The sequence below is a fragment of the Triturus cristatus genome, chromosome 8 (assembly GCF_964204655.1).
Source record: "Triturus cristatus chromosome 8, aTriCri1.1, whole genome shotgun sequence".
Classification (NCBI taxonomy): Eukaryota; Metazoa; Chordata; class Amphibia; order Caudata; family Salamandridae; genus Triturus; species Triturus cristatus.
This window is the reverse complement of record NC_140591.1, coordinates 190,536,935-190,551,941: the sequence shown is the minus strand read 5'-3', so window position 1 is coordinate 190,551,941 and position 15,007 is coordinate 190,536,935. Positions and strand designations below refer to the sequence as shown.

The 15,007-nt window shown below is 51.6% G+C and overlaps 1 protein-coding gene across 1 annotated transcript in view; it reads left to right on the top strand.

The window, feature by feature from the left end:
* The first annotated feature begins 405 nt into the window (after nt 1-405).
* The window catches only part of LOC146801811 (carbonyl reductase [NADPH] 1-like), a 41,771-nt gene continuing 27,169 nt past the window's right edge, over nt 406-15,007 (top strand). The window contains exon 1 of the mRNA XM_085621297.1: nt 406-570. The gene's annotated coding sequence lies outside the window, so the exon portion shown is untranslated. The remainder of the gene's footprint in view (nt 571-15,007) is intronic.

Here is a 15,007-nt window from a genome sequence, read left to right as displayed (position 1 = left end):
TTCGAGTATTGGCGGGAGGCTCAAGTATCCTGTGACTATGGGCAATCGCTTCATCCCCCAGTGCCTGAAAAAATGAATGTGCAACTGGTGTTCATTTAAATTCGATTTATATAAAACTGCAAAAACAAAAATACGGCCAGACCTGTGAAGAATCCTAGAACTTGGGCAAAAAATGGCAGGTATATTTCTGTGGGGAAAGTCTCGACCTTCCAAGCATACAGTTCAGATTAAAGTAATCACCGCCACCCCCCGCCTCCAAAAGAAACGTGGCAAGTCAACGCCAATGCGAGAACATCTGTATTATATTGATATTTATTCCCACATTGTATTTTCAGCCTTTCTACGTTGTTAGAGACGTGTGCATGTTTTGGTATTATTTCTACAACTGCTGGTGCTTCTTTTTCAACTGGTACCTGACAAAACTCATGAGTCATGCTGGTGTAAGGCTTTCCGCCAATCCGAGCCCTCCCTGCCTCCAGGACCCGAGGCAGCAAACTCGAACCCTCCTTTGCAACCGCTCACATTCTGCGGTTTACTTTTGCATAATTTAGACCGGGTCTCTGCTGACAGGTGCGTTACTGTTTGATTTCCTGGCACAGTTACTTTTATGACAAGTACAACTTACCTCCTCTATTGCTATACTTTGTGCGTCATGTGCATTATGCCTTTCTCCCGTGACTCACACGTTTATTGCTGTCTCCCTTTCTGTGATTTGTGTACCCAGTTGATTCAGTGCATTATGCTTCCGTCGCCTCCTTTCATTGCATCAAGCTCTCCATGTGCCTTTTGGACATTACTTATTGCCCCCCTCAGAGCTTAGTATTTTGACCTCTTCTGTGTAGATTTCCTGTATGCAGTTTCCACTGAACCGTGTTCCATTGCCTTTTTACCACATTATACCCGTTGTTTGATTCAGGACTCTGTCGCACCCTCTGTTTCTTTAAAAGAACGGCCTCCCTTATCCCTTTTCCTAGCATTGTGTGCTATCCTGCCAGTCCATTATCTTGTGGGCGTACGCCCAAGGCGCTGACCTCCAGAGCGGCGCTGGAGCTCTCAGTAGCAGTACCCCTACAACTAAGGTCCAAATAAGTGTGTTTAAACACTATATTTGAAGGCTACTGGGGCCCTTGTCAGTTTTTTCTTTTTCTTTTCACGGTGCTTCTTATTACGCTCCCTACGTACCTGCTCTCTTCAAATTTTCAATACATATACAATGGAAGCAGGGTAAAGAGGGCTAATGGGAAGGGCGCCAGATCTGCTTTCAACCAGGACGCTGTCTGAGCACAAGCATTAGCAATGCGCTCGGTCTCGCATTTGCGAGAGTTGGAGCTGTTGGTGTTGCAAATTACAATGTCTTTTACCTATGTGTTTAGGTTTGGAGTGAACGTATGTAGTGTGGAGTGAAATTATGTGGATTGGATTGGAATTATTAGTTGTGGAATTGTGTGGTGTAGAGTGAATTTGTTTAGTGAAATTATGTGGCATGGTGGATAGATAGGGGTGAGAGCTGCCCAGAATAGACCTGAAGACAGGGAGGGTTAGGTAGTTTGTGCACAAAGTGGTGAATGAACTCCAGACAGAGAAGCAGAAAGAGTGTTAGAAAGAAAGAAAGTGAGAGCAGGCATCAGATACCTAAAGAGGGAGCGTCTAGTCTATGTATGCAGAAGATGCCCCAAGAAGAGGAGAGCATGGGATTGAGGGGCAGAAACTTTGAAAAGGCATGGGAAAGAAACTGCGCTCAAAGACCTGAAGTCAACGTCATGAGGGAGGCAAGAAGAGTGTGTGAGAGGGCGATAGAGGGCTGAGAGTGTATGGAAGAGAAAGAGGAACTGATTGCTTTTCCCAAAGAAACCTTATTTTACAGACGGTGACATTTGAAGTGCTTGCTACCATTTGGTTCTCAGCGTGTGCAGTAACAAAGCACCCTCTCTCATATATAATTTAGTTCTCAGTTGAATCCCGTTTTATTGTATCTCTGATCTTTTTCTTCTCCCCCCCCACCCCCCCTTTAAAAAAATTTTTTTTTACCCCAGCAATGCAACTTTAACCCAAATTTTTTTTTTTATACTTATGGTTTAGTTCATATCACCCTGTTTCTGTGAATTAATATTTGAGAATATTACTTGTAAGCCTGTCCCCAACTTCCACACTGCAGGTCTCATTTATTTTTGAGTTTTATAATAACATGCATGTCGACTTTTAGTCAGTCACTTCTTGGTGCTATCTGCTTGGTGTTCATGAACCGCAGAAAAGATGAAGGGTAGCTAGACTGCAAGTGGGTACAAGGAGTGAAGGCCTTGTTTGGAGCTTCTGGATCAATGTGACAGGTTTTCAGTGGCTCAACAGCCTTCAGAGGTCTTGGGTTAAATGGCAATTAAATGGCTTGGGACAGAGGGTACCCAGTGATCCACAACGTTTTTTTGCCCAGAGGCCAGCTGGTGGATTATGAACAAATTGACCGTTGGAGGTTCCTGACTGAATGGAGTGGGGATCCAGATTATGCAACTAGCGAGCTCTTTTGTTCCAATAGGGCGTGTGAACAGTGCAAATTGAGCAGTGATTCCATTGGGTGCCAGCAGAGTATATTAATCACCGGTTTCATACGATTGTGCTTCTAAAGATCTAGGCATAGTTTGGCAGATAATACTGTAACATTTGCAGTCCATCTGAGAGGTTTTTTCCAGGAACCCTTTGTAGTTGAAGTTACAGTAGTCTAACCACTTCTCCAGTAGGACCCTCAACAACTTCACATCATGGCTGGTTTAAGCTGCTTAATTTTCCAGAGCATGAACAACTACAGTTAACAGCCTTGAAAGGTTTTGTACATGGTTATGAAATCCTGCCATATGTCAATTCAAAACCTGCAACATATTTATTAGGTAAAGAAAAATATATAATGAAAGAGTGGGGAAAAGGGGCAGCGAGTCTCTGTTGGTGGATGAAAGACACGAGGTGAAAATAAGACTACACATGAACAGTATTCAGCTGCTCCCATATTTGATAGCACTGGCTGCAGATTCTGAGCAAATCTTTGCACCTCAGCACTTATATATATATTTTTCCTACAAAACAAACACTTATAACGACACAGCCATCTTTGGAGCAAGATGGCTGTGCAGGACTGACCACCAACAGACGTTCCGAGGGAAGTTTCGATAGCTGCAGTGTGAAAGTGGTATGGAGGGGACCGTGCGTTGAACATTTCAGTACATTTCCACCTAGCCTAGTTGAAAGAATGTTTGTTTAAGCCCTGCTGCCCTCCTCAAGATCACCAAAATACTTTGTGACCGGTTACAAGGTAGCCGCCTGTTTGTTTTCCTGGGGAAAGACTACATCTGCCAAGTCGCCCTGCTGCCGTCCACGCTTAAAAGCGCGTCGAACTCCTGGGACACGCCCGGGCCAAGGGTGGGCCTGTCCACGCCCGTTGTAGCCCGGAGGAGGCTGGGCCCCCCCCCTCTAACAAGGGGGTTTGTCGTGCAGCCTCCTGCAGGGACTTATTTGCGGAATATGGTGAAGAGAAAGGCCACTGTGAGACCAACGAGTTGAGGTCGTCAACACGCTGGACTCTTTCCGTTCGAGAGCAGCGGATGTGCTGTCGAAAGAAATGGAGAGAGCAGATGGGAGGTTGTCTGGAAGCGAGGTGAGCTCATTACCCTCCCAAGCCCCCCATTTCAATGAGGAACTGTTGCCCTCAAGCTGTTCCCGTCTATCCATACCAAATGAGGCTGTGACAATGATACCTGGACAACCATTCAATGGCATGGACAGACAAGAGTCCCCTGACTCCTCTTAGAAGCCACTAGTAAAAAAGAAGAGGGGCGGTAGGCCCAAAAGACTGATTCGACAAACCTATGGTCGGATGTCCCGACCACCTAATCACAATAGGACAGCACATGGTGCAGTTGCATACTCACATTTCCCTATGGGAGCCTGTGCTATGGCCGTAAACCGGCGGTAGCACAATCTCCCATAGGGAAATGGGAGGTTGTTTTCATCACTGTACAGTGTGGAAGGCACCTCACTGTGCCTGCCACACGGTGCACTGATCAACAGGGGGGCATCGACTACCAACCGTAGGCTGCTGCTTGAAGGGTACCCACCCCCCCCAACTCGCTTTCCGACAGACTTTCCATGTCAGAAAGCCTGCTGGAAACCTAGCATCGTAATCCAGACAAAATAAAACGCCGTCCGTATGGATCAGGTGGCGGTTGCGACAGGAGCCACTCGGAAGCCAGTCGGAATGAAGGGCCGGTTTCACTTTCAACTGCCTAAAGTTTAATTAGGTGGTCGGAAGTGAAACAGACCATCTCAGTCGCAAAGCCTCCAACCTAGGGTCGAAGGCTTTCCAACCGAGATCATAATCAGCCCTTAGTGGAAAAGAATCCCTTTCCGCTTTTTTTTTTTTTTTTTTTAAGGTCGAGCTTCTATTAACCTGTTATATCTCTTCTGTGGGGTTTGGCACACCCACTGATTGCCATTGGTTGTTATCTTTGGCATTCAGAAATGATGGCTTGTTTTTGGTGCACATGTGTAAATGTCCCTCCTTTGTGTTCTTAGCTCCTCCACGGCTATTTCACACTGTACAGCATGTGATGGCCCCTCCTCCTTACTCTCTAACTTGTTTTAATGTGCCTGCCCCTACTTGTGTTTTTGCAGGCCTCCAACTTCCAAGCTCTCAGCAGCGCCTACCCCCACCCTACAAACACACACCAAGGAATGCAGAGAGGATTGAAAGTCATAAATTGAAATAATGGTAGATCGGAGTTATGAGCTATCTCTTCAGGGTCTGCCGTCCCAGTGCTGCCATCATTTCAATTTACGACTTTCAAACTTAGCTCGCCAGAGTTTTATAAGTGCATCGGTTTACTTTGAGATACAGAGATTGCCCTGGTTTCTTTTTTTATCTTATGTCGCTGCCCCCTCCACGGAGGCCACAAACATCTCCGGTTTGGGTTATTTTACACTTTCAACTATATTAAAAGCCTGTCCTATTTTCAACATGTGTAAAAACTCTAGGACTTTGTGTGGTGTTTCCACAGTTCTTCCTGCTTCTACAAGTTCAGTAGAACTTGGAACGTTTGTTTGTGGGGATTCTTTGTGTCAGTTACTCCAAGGTAGCTGATGGATGAGGTGTTATTAATAAACCTCTCTTCCAACTATATTCCTGTTTCTCTGGTATTTTTTTTTTTTTTTTTTTTTTTTTTTGAAACCGTTTATTGCAGTTTATAGAAGTTACAGGTATGGGCCTACAACCACACGGCCGGCCGCTAGAGCATCAAAAGCATATTACATACATACAGCAAAAACTTTCTCAGCGGTGCACAGTAGGAAGACAGGAGTGATCAATGGTGCAGGCCTCACAGCTCCATGCCCACAGTACGGTTCCATTTTCTTAAAGCAAAACAACGTGAACAAACCACAACCGCAAGGCAACCCTCGATCCAAAGTGACAACACGTGCTCCATAAGTGGGGGATCCAAACCAGCAGCAAAATTCTGAAGAGGGGGACGGGAGTAGATCAGGGACTGGGGGACCGCGCGCCCGCGGCCAAGGGAGGGGCGCCATCTAGGGAGACGGAGACGGCGAGGCCGCCGGTAGCAGCGGCGGCTCACAAATACCCCCGCGGTAGGCGTTCCAGGGGCCCCAGAGTTTCATCCACGCCCCAGGCTTACCCCTCGCCACATACACCACCTTTTCACGAAACATACACCAATCCATATGCTCTTTCCAGGCCGACACCGCAGGGGGCCTCTGGGATCCCCACAATTGGGCAATATCACGCTTGGCTATCATGTATCCCAGAGTCACCCACCGCGCCTGCGGGACCGAGTAGTCATTTGGTTCCCAGACATTCAGCAAGCATCTCCTCGCTTCAGGCAGCAGCGCGACACGCGTAACCATGCGTAGAACCTCATGCACACCACACCAGAATCGCTCCACCTTCGGGCACTCCCACAGTATATGCATGAAAGTCGCCAACGCACCACAGCCACGCTTACACATTCCATCACCGGCAAAACCCATACGTAAAAGCCTTGGCCCCGTCATGTAGACCCGGTGAAGGATCTTGAGCTGGACGAAACGAAGGCGAGCCGGGATGGCCACCTCTTTCGGAGAGGCCACCGCGGAGATCCAATCCTCGTCGTCCAGCTCCAGCCCGTCGGCAACCCAAGCCTCGCGGAGACTAGTCAGCAGACACGATCTATCGTTAATCAATTTTTTGTATATGAGGGAGATCGTGCTGTCCGGGACATGGCCATCTAGCACTCTGTCCTCCAGGGGGGAAGACTCCGGAATGGATGCAACATCCGGGAAGACGGAGCCCAGCGCATGGCGGACCTGTAGGTACCGAAAGTACTCACTGCTCTGCAGCTGAAACTCCGCCTGCAGCGTCTCAAAAGTTTTGAATCCCCCCCTCGTCCAGAGATCTCCCACCGTGCTGATTCCGATCGTGTCCCACTTCTCGAAGCCCTTCGACGTCCACAGGGAGCCCAGCCTCTCAGATGCATACAGCGGAGACGCTCGGGTCAAACGGTCCTTCCACCCCATAGCTGCATTAGCCGCGTGCCAGACACGCACCATGACACGCGTCGGTCCCGTCAAACGGGAGTCGGGCGCGCCAGAGTAGAGCGCTCGATTATAATCGGCACCGGGCAGAAGCGTCCTGTCCATCTCAAATGCCGGGTTCAAGGCGGGCCCGTAAAGGCCATGATTAATTGCAGCTAGTTGGGAGGCCCAGTAATACCGTTTGATGTCCGGGAGGGCGACCCCTCCATCGTACCACGGGAGCGTCAATTTAGCCAGAGCAATACGCGGCCTCCCATCCCAGAACAGGCGCCGCTGGAGGCCCTCCACCTCGCGAAAGTAGCGTGCCGGGACCAGGTCCATGGTATTCTGAAGGGCGTAGAGGAAGCGCGGCAGGGACATCATTTTAAATAAGGCCGCTCGGCCGAGCGGCGAGAGCGGCAGACGCCGCCAGCGCACCACGTCCTCCCTCAGACGCTGGAGGGGGGGCAGCAAGTTCCGCTCATAGCGGGCCTCCGGGTCAAGAGTGATATATATACCCAGGTACCGGAAACCCTGGGAGGCGATCTGGATCGGACAGTCCCGTGGCAAGACCGGGGCCTCCCCGGAGAGCACATAGACACAGGATTTCGCCCAGTTGATGACCAGGCCTGAGTTGCGACCGAAGGAGCGCAAAACATCAACCAGGACGATCAGTGACTTGCGCGGGGAGGCGAGATACAAAAGGATATCGTCAGCATAGAGGGACACGCGGTCCTCATGCTCTGGGGTCCAGCGGAGACCACGGATAGAAGGGTGCCACCGCAACCACTCCGCCAGGGGCTCCATGGCCAGGGCGAACAGGAGAGGCGACAGGGGACAACCCTGTCGCGTGCCCCGTCCCAGCGCGAATGGGGCAGATACTCGCCCATTCACCACCACCTGCGCCAACGGGCCCGAATATAGCAATTTGACCCAGCTGACGAAACCCGGGCCGAACCCAAACTTCGCCAGCATCGCCCAAACATATGGCCATTCGAGCGTATCAAACGCCATGGTGGCGTCCAAGGACGCCAAGATGGCCGGCTCCCGCACAAATGGGACACGCGCGAGCACCCCGTGTAAGCGCCGCAGATTAAGCGCCGTGTTGCGGTGTGGTATAAAGCCCGATTGGTCTTGGTGGACCAAATCGCCCACCACGCCAACCAACCGGTTGGCCAACACCTTGGCGAGGATTTTGGGCTCCGCGTTCAGAAGCGAAATCGGCCTATAGGATGTGACCCACTCACGGGGCTTCCCCTCCTTATGGATCACCACAATTGTAGCCAGACGCTGGTCCGGCGGGAGGGAGCCCTGCGAGTGGGCCGCAAGGAACATCGCGCGCAGGTGGGGCGCCAACACATCCGGGCGTAGCTTGTATAGCTCAATGGGAATACCATTGGGGCCCATGGCCTTGCCGGATGCAACCGAGCGAATAGCCGAGGCAATTTCGTCCGAGGTGGGCGGGGCATCCAGCGAATCCCTGTCCTCCACCGTAAGGGAGGGCAGTGCGATGTCCCGAAGCAAGGCATGGGAATCTTCCTCCGAGCAGGGAGAAACCGGGGAGTAGACTTCGCGGAAATAATCCGCGAAGCAGGAGACAATGGCTTCCGGCTCAGTGACGCACACACCATCCACGCTCTCAATCAAAGGCACCACGCGGCTCGCTCTTTCCCTCTTGTCCAACCACGCAATCAATTTGCCAGCCTTGTCACCCACATCATACAATCGCCCCTGCTGCTCTCTACTGAGGCCCCTGGCCGCCTCCGTGACGAGGGCCCGATAGGCCGCCTGCTTTAAGTGCAAAACATGCAACTTGGCGTCTGTTACCCCGCTCCCCAGGTCACCCTCCAGTTCTGCAATCTCGGCCTCAACCCGGGTCACCTCCTCCCGCTCGCGCCGCCGGGCATTGGAAATAAAGGAGAGAGCCTCCCCTCTAAGAACCACCTTAAAAGCCTCCCACAGGGAGATGGCAGACGGGACCGACCCCACATTCTCATCGAAATAGCGCTGTAAGGCTTTGATCAAGTCGGCACGAATGGTGGGGTCGCGCAAATACCATGCATTGATCGGGGCCACTCTGCCATCCCCCCTCGGGAAGACATCGAAATGCAACAACAATGGGGAGTGGTCTGAGATACCCCGTGCCAAATGGCGCACCTCCCCCACCCTCCCTGCCTGGGCCGCCGGGACAAGGATGTAATCAAGCCGCAAGAGGCTACCATGGGCCCCCGAGTGGAAGGTGTACTGTTGCAATACGGGATGCTTTAAGCGCCAGCAATCCACCAGGCCCAGCGTGTCTAAAAGGCCGGGCAGCCACGCCTGTGCCCGGGGGAGGTCCCTAGGGGGATGGCGATCCATAGACCCAGAGGCAACCGCGTTAAAGTCCCCTCCAACCACCAACAGGCCACCCGGAAGGTCCAGAAGGAGGCGCCCCAGGTCCGCAAATGTAGTGGCTTGTAACCCAGGCGGGACGTACACTGATATAAAGATAAACACTCTACCCTCCATTCGTCCCACCAGAACAGTGTAACGTCCCCTCTCATCATGGCGCACCTCGTCAATCTCCAACGGGAGCGAGTTCTTGACCATAATACCCACCCCCCGCGAGCCCGAAGTGAAGCCGGAGTGGGCCGCCAAACGATATCCCCGCCGATTCATTGCATGAAAGGTGTTACCTATAAGGTGTGTCTCCTGCAGGAAGACAACATCTGGAGAAATACGTTTTAAATACTGCAGGACCACACCACGCTTAATCCTATCCCCCAGGCCGTTAACATTCCATGACAACACAATCAAATCCCTACCCCCCATCATACGTCAAAACAATCGGTCGCCCCCCACCGAGCATCTTAAAAACAACAAAACGGTTGCGGGTTTGCCTTGCGGTGCTAACAAACAACACACCCCCCCCACCCCCCGGTCCCAACAAAACTCCCCCCTCCCTGCACCCCTGCATGAGCCCAGACAGCCCCCCCAAAGTGCAGTGTGCCTGTCGCCCCATAGCTAAGTACTAACTAGTCCCCCCGAGGAGGAGGGAAGCCCCCAGCAGACCCCACCCGACCTCCATGGGAGGGGAACATACGAAAGCAATATATGGTAAAGGAACAATATCCAGAGCAAGGCCTATACAGTCACCCCTCAATTCTGATCCGGCGGGCCCTCCCCGCCAGCCGCGCCCCCCCCACCCCGATCTCCAGGCAAAGTATCTAACCAGTCCCCAGCCACCTCGGGCCGGTCGAAGAAGTGCGTACGGCCATCCACCTCCACCCTCAGCTTAGCCGGAAAGAGCATTGAGTACTTGAGGTTTAGGTCCCTTAGGCGACGTTTAATACCAAGAAAGCTCTGTCGCTGCTTCTGGACCGCCGGAGTAAAGTCTGGGTAGAAGTGTACATCCATGTTGTCCAGCCTGACCGGTCCCTGTTGCCTGGAGGTCTGGAGGATGGCGTCTCTGTCCCGGAAATTAAAAATCCGGGCAATAATAGGCCGCGGCGGGGCACCGGTCTTAGGGCGGCCCCCAGGGACCCGGTGAGCACGCTCCACCGCAAAAAGCTTACTCAGCCCCCGGGGCTGGAGATGGGTCAGGATCAGTTCTTCCACGAAGAGATCTGCCGCCTCCGCCTCTCGGCCCTCCGGCACACCAATAATGCGAACATTGTTCCTCCGGGCCCGACCCTCGGAATCCTCCAGTCGCCGGTCCATCAGGGCGCTCGCCTGGCCAAGCCGGCGCACCTCCCTCTGGAGGGCCACCACGTCCGTAGTGAGGCTCGTTGTGGTGTGGGCCAGGGAGTCAACTCGGTCGTTCGTTTTTGACAAGTCTGCCCTCACAAGGCCCACATCCACCAGGACCGAGTCAATTTTTTGCGCCAAGGTGTCGAAACGCTGGTCCACTGAGGCCTTCATCTCTGCGATGGCGCCCATGACGTCCCGGAGGGTCAGATCCACCGGTTGGGCAGGCGCCTCCGTCGGGCCCACCAGGGATGACCGCGATGTCTCCGGAGAACCCTTCTGGAGCGTATAGCGATCCATACTATTGGCCTGGTGCGCCGTGCCACGGCGGGTTGTCTTCATCTTCGCCCGGTCGCCATCTTGTTTGGTGGACATGCTGGCCCTTCCACCGTCGTACCAAGATCTCCAAACGGGCCGCCACACCAAATCACGGGTGTCAGGGGGGGGGGCGGGGGCGACCACCGGGCCGCGGGTCAACCCACCGCCGGCGGGTCAGCCGGGCACCTGGACAAGGCAACACCACCGCACCCCGCTCCGCAGCCCGACCCCGCCTGAGGCAAGGAGGGCGCAAAAGCGAAAGTGAAAGTGCGGGGTACGCGAGTCGCCCAGCCCCGCTCGCCGCTGTTATTCACTTCGTCCCCGGATCGCCCCACTACTCCAATCCGGGGGGCCCGCGAGGAGAAGGCCGCAACCTTCAATCGATGCTCCCACCGGCGTTCGGGGTCCGATTCGAGCCCAAAAAACGGGTGGCGCCTCAGCTCGGGTTCACCGACACAGTCCCCTCAACAAGAACAGGATATCGGCAGGATTAATTCAGGAGGTCGCGGAGGTCCTCGGGAGCCTCGCACCTACGCGGCCATCTTGGTTGCGCGCTAGGCTCCTCCCGTTTCTCTGGTATTTAATGGACTTTTCACTTTGATGCCTCTTTTGGGTTGTAATCTACACTTCATGAAAAGCACCCTTCTGCTCCAAGTGCCTTTCGCCCATGCTGAATAACGCACTTTCGAGCCTCCTCCTTGGGTTGGTAGATATCGTGAACCTCTTGTTACAGCAGGGCACAGTTGCACAATGTTACAGCAGCCAATGGGGTCATGCACCATCTGTTGGTTAAAGAGTACCATGCCGGTTTCTTGTGGCTTGTTCTGTAAAAGCAGGACATCTAACACTTTGGGAACGCTATACTATTTCTTTTTTAAAACAAAAGTCGCACCGTATTGCTCTTTATGATCGGGCATATATTTGCAAGCCAGCCTGTCTGCTTATCAGGACCCTGTGACGTCAGGAGTGCACTTAATGACAGTAAAGAGCACGCGCGCGCCTCACATCTTCATATAGCACCCCTCTGGGATTAGGTGAGAGCCCTTCGTCTGTTTGACTGCTTCACAGTTGCAGGCATTGTTAAGTGGATATATGATAGCGCTAATCTAGAAATATAAAGGCATCCTGGCGTGTACATGGACGCCACTGCTTCCTGCTGCACAATCTAATTACAGAGGAGAGCTGGAAGATTGATGGGTGTAAGGACATTGGCTGATTCTGATTCTGTGACCCCGTGACAAGGCGGACAAACAGAAGAAAAGTATGTTGCATTCGTGGTAATGATTTTAAGGTGATGCATGGCCTGTCTGTGTTTGTAAATGAACTGATAATGTCACAGAACTGCACACAATGGCAACACAAAGGTCCCTGGTTGCAGCGCGAATGATTCAATGAGCTGGTATTCGGCCGTGACACAGGCAAAATATATTTCTGCTAAAATATGAACGTCTCTGGATGTGAAACATCCCCACAGTGGTCCACTCTCTAACCAGTTAACTCTCACCCACTCAGCTTAGCCCTCAAAATGAAAGGATATATTTTTCCTGTTGCTCCGTCTACCACCGACCCGTTCTGCCTGTGCTGCAGGTGAAAGGGCGGGGGTAGAACTGTTCCACTATGCAGCAGAGAATATGCACAGAGCAGACAGCAGCCACAAAGTATAGGGTCCTGTCACCAAAGTATGAGTTGCAACTCTCACACCCTGCTCCCGTCACACCTACTGTTTTTAGGTCTCGCCTGGCGTGGGCTGCGCACATGCGCATTCTCGCTGGCGAAATTTAATGATTTGGGGTATTTTCTGTAAAGGGCATCAAGCCCCGCCCCTCTTTTCCATTGGCCGGCGTCACCGTTTATGCTAAACGGTGGCCAGCCATTGGAAAAGAGGTGTTGGTGACGTTTTAGTTCGGCTTTCTGAGCCGTCCCATTTGGACGAGCTCGTCTGCCTTCCTTCTGCCGTCAAAGCTTTCTTATCTTTATGGGGCCATGTGTTTCAAAATACATGGCCCCATAAAGACAAGAAAGCTTTCACGACTGACGAAAGTGAAAGCGGACCGTGCTTGTTAGCAGTGTGACGTGGTGCACTCATTTCTCCACGTGCGGGTGTTTCACGAAAGTATGTGCTGATTGTGCCCTCGCCCTGTGACAATGTTTGCATTCTCACTGATCAATGCAATGGTTTTCATTCTCTGTTCTATGCATCTCTCTTTCATTCTCCCCCTTCGCTCTCTTTCATCCTTGTGTATTTTCTGCATCTCTCTCCCCCTCCATGTCCAATTCCTCTCATTGTGTGACGCCTTCCACATACATGCACAGTCAGAAAAGCATGGCATTTGATTCCAAACCTGCCCAGGGCAAACAAACCTCACATTGCGCGCATCATGCGTCCACCATGAATACCTATAACCCAAACATGGCGATCCTGTGGGAATTCATTTCAATGTGTGTGAAAGACACCCCATCAGATGGTTTCGGGTCAATGTGGCTGCAGTAGCAGGCAGTGTAATACCACATGCACAGTCCCAGCTAACTATGGAGTCTCCACAGCTATGATAAATCCGATAGTGTACTGAAACATACTGCCTGCTCATGGGATATGTCTAGTAAGAACAGCGTGGGGGCAAGCCTGGACCCCACTTCCTGTGGCAACCTCTTGCACTGCTGCCGAGCTGCGGGCGCTAAGCAGGGTGAGTCCCAGGGGAGTTGTTCCATTGAGGCAAAGGCCGGTGCCTGTTTGCTCATGCAGAAAAGCATGTACCACTGGAAGACATTGGGAAATGAGCATGTTAATAGCATCCTCGCGCTCTTGATCCCTCCGTATCCGGCAGAAACCACTCCTAGGTAGGCACAAGGTCTGGTTCTCGGCAGGTAAGAGGGACGAGCAGGAATCACAGCTTCTGTAGCTCTATAAACCCCCACACCGCGGCACTAATGTGCACATTCCGTGCCTCACTGAAATACTCTGCGGTTTGGTAAGTGCTTTCCCGTCTCTAACCATCCGTCTGAATTCCCCTTTCTATGAATTCCTGGAGAGTTTTCACGGAGAGAGCCGGAAAGGATGGTGACTGCTCTGCTCGGTTGATGCAGGCGGTTTCATCGTGTGTTGGCTTGTGCATTGTGCATATTTTCTTTCTTTTCTGGGGGTTTTGCAGTCATCATTTTCCACCGCTTGATCTGCACCGCAGACAGACTTTGACTAGCAGAAACGGGTGCACACGAATGGGAGGCATAGTGAGGCACTGGATCTGGGGCCTAGTTAATTACACAATCATTTCCTTAACCCCACCCATACCAGTGCAGCATAAGGTACCCCCGAAACACAAAGGATACAAAGCAACACCCTTCACCACAAAGAAGAACCACACTCCATTTTAAAATACAAGACTATTTGAGCCCAAAAGTGATTCTGTAATGTGAAAGAGGACAGCTGTGGCCATAGTCGCCTGTCAAATGTATTTCACGCTTGGCAAGAATCTCATTAAACAGGCTCATTCGCCTAGTACTCGAGAGCTATACATACCTCACTATACTATATATATGCATGGCACATAGGTCTGCTGGGAATCTTGCTTTAATTTTTCTGGACAGCATGTATTACGATTCTGCATTGGTTACTCTCCCTATACTGAAGTCATCTTTGGAACATTCCAGAAAGAGAGTCACTTTCAAGTAAGGGGCAAGTGCTTGCTCCAGGCCCGAGCCATGCATTTTTAATATTCTCTAATGCACATTGTCCATCTGTTTGCAGTTACCCTTCACTATGCCGAGGTTCAAGGACAGATGTAAAACTGGCCCACAGCAGGCATGTGCACTTATGATGAACGAACTGCGCAAACACCTGCCTGTGATTTTTAAGGGGTCCTGTTTCATATGAAGGCCAAACCTGATGCACGGATGGTTTGACAACAATACAGTCCTTGTTATGCTCAGATCTGTTCTTCCAGTGCTCAACTACATGACACAGGCTCCTTTTTAGGAGTAATGGATTTCCTGCCTGTGCACGTGCCTGTGTATCTAGACACACCACGCGGCCCTGGTCATATATAATAAATACTGGGTGCTCTCCCCCAGGGAAGCCACTCATCGGTCTGCTGCCAGTATCTCAGTACGTAATTGCCAATTTCCTGTGTTGTGCGCCAACGCCCATGAAGCCTGGTCCACGCTATAGAAACCCACTCATTGAAAGAACAAAAAAAAGCATTGGCATAGCCAATAGATCTCGCCTTTGGGACCTTATAAGTGTTTAGTTATCCAGCACAATATCCTTGGTGCAACCACATCAACTGTTGCATGGCTAAACACATATAAGGTCCCAAAGGCGAGACCTATTGGCTATGCCAATGCTTGTTTTATAGCGTTCTTCATATTGAAGTTCTACCCTGTCTAAGCACCGTTACCAACCGGTTTTAGTTCCTCCCTT